The 1877-nt window shown below is 34.3% G+C and overlaps 1 protein-coding gene and 1 long non-coding RNA gene across 4 annotated transcripts in view; both read right to left on the bottom strand.

Moving 5' to 3' along the window:
• LOC102672878 (heterogeneous nuclear ribonucleoprotein 27C) overlaps window positions 1-1877 on the bottom strand; it is a 34581-nt gene that overhangs the window by 10401 nt on the left and 22303 nt on the right. The window lies entirely within an intron of this gene.
• The window catches only part of LOC102672688, a 6151-nt gene continuing 4299 nt past the window's right edge, over window positions 26-1877 (bottom strand). The window contains exons 1-2 of one of the 2 annotated variants that reach the window (XR_420830.2): window positions 1235-1877; window positions 26-977 (exon numbers count right to left, since the gene is read on the bottom strand). The exon at window positions 1235-1877 is cut by the window's right edge and continues 4299 nt beyond it. This is a non-coding gene — a long non-coding RNA (uncharacterized LOC102672688). The remainder of the gene's footprint in view (window positions 978-1234) is intronic. The other variant, XR_420829.2, reaches the window with a different exon arrangement.

The raw sequence follows: 1877 nt of genomic DNA, 5'->3' as shown, positions 1-1877 counted from the left end.
AAAAAAAAAAAAAAAAAAAAAAAAAAAAAAGAATCGAAGAGGAATAGAAATATATAAATCTTGTCTCTGCGAGACGATAAAAAACTTAGAAGACGAAACAAATTGTCTGTTCTTCTTTCTTAGGACTATAACACGATTCCTTATATCTCGAATAATCGATTCCCGTTCCCCTGGTAGCACTTTTGGTGTACTTTCGAGTATTTATCGATCAACCCCCCTCCCCGTGAAATTCTATTTCATTAGTTACTTAGCTTATTTTCGTTTCGCTCTTAATCAGCTACTATTTTTTGTCTTATGATTTTTTTTTTTTCTTTCTTATTATTTTCTTTAATCGACTCATACAATCTAATCCTTAGGCGGAGGTAAAGTTTAATCCCTTTAATCCTTTATCAAGTAAACTAGACCGTTAAACGTTAGATAGCCTTTAACTATTATTTAATATAATAAACATGATAGTCGATAATAATCTTAAAAACGGCATCCATCTCTAATTAATATTTCGAGGAGTTTATGTGTAATGTGCACGGGTCTCGGTCGTCATCAGCACCTCGCGCGTTAAATATAATAATTCTCTGTTTAAATTCATTACTAAAACTCTTATTTATCTTAACTACCCGTCTGTCTTCTCCTATTTGTTACGTTAGTAAGTCCGTCTTATTCTTCATCTTCTCTTTCTTTCTTTCTTTCTTTTTTTTTTTTACATCTCTGATTTGTCCACATTTTCTCTCTCTCTCTTTCTCTCTCTCTCTCTCTTTCAAAATGATTCGTTCCCCCGTTCGTTCATTCCCTTTCTTTCTTAGAACATCTATTAAATTACTTCTCTCATTCGCTTATTCGCTCTCTCAATTCCTACCTCTCTCGACATCTCATTTTCTGAAAATTCCTCGTTTCCTTCTTTCATTCTCACTATTAGATAATCAATTAAACGCAAGACTCTCTCTCTCTCTCTCTCTCTCTCTCTCTCTCTCTTTCTCTCTCTCTCTCTCTTTCAAAATGTTTCGTTCCCCCGTTCGTTCATTCCCATTCTTTCTTAGCACATCTATTAAATTACTTCTCTCATTCGCTTATTCGCTCTCTCAATTCCTCCCTCTCTCGACATCTCATTTTCTGAAACTTCCTCGTTTCCTTCTTTCATTCTCTCTATTAGATAATCAATTAAACGCGAGACTCTCTCTCGCTCTCTCTCTCTCTCTCTCTCTCTCTCTCTCTCTTCCTTTTTCTCCCTCTTTCTCACTTTTTCTCATATAAACTTAAACTACGCTGATACGCGCTCGAGAAGCTGTAGATATAGATATTTATTCGAGAAAATAGTAAAGCCATTGCTTGTAATCCATGATAATTAATTAATTACAATAAAAAATAATAACAATAACAGTACAGTTCCTCGTTTATTTAAGTGTTACTAGTCGTAAATAGTAAATAGTTTGATAAATCGTAGCAGTACTTTGACACTTTTTTTATCTTTTTTTATCTAGTTTCATCTCAAACTTTTATCTCTCCCTCCCTCCCTCCCTTTTGTTTCACCACCTTGTTAATAAACCTAAGCCTAAAGTGACACGACAATATTTCCAAATCGATATATCGTTCGTAGAATAAAAAGCAGAAGCGTTTTTCTTCTCATTTAAGAAACATTGATTCACGATCCTCCCTTCTTATTTTCTTTTCCTTCTTCTTTCATCCTCTTGGATGCGAAGAACCCTTGCCCTCCATTTTCTTTGATATACATTCGGAGAATTTTGATCAAAGGGTTTTTTTTTTAATCTACGCGAAAAAGGGTCCTCTCTTTGCTTAAACTTTTTTTTCCTTTTAAAGGGCAGTGGTCGTTGGACGTATTTTGCTCAGCGAAAAAGTACCGTAACGATTAAATAAGCAAAGAG

Source organism: Apis dorsata, unplaced genomic scaffold (genome assembly GCF_000469605.1).
Source record: "Apis dorsata unplaced genomic scaffold, Apis dorsata 1.3 scaffold_58, whole genome shotgun sequence".
NCBI lineage: Eukaryota > Metazoa > Arthropoda > Insecta > Hymenoptera > Apidae > Apis > Apis dorsata.
The sequence above is the reverse complement of the archived record's forward strand: the minus strand, read 5'-3'. Positions and strand labels throughout refer to the sequence as shown.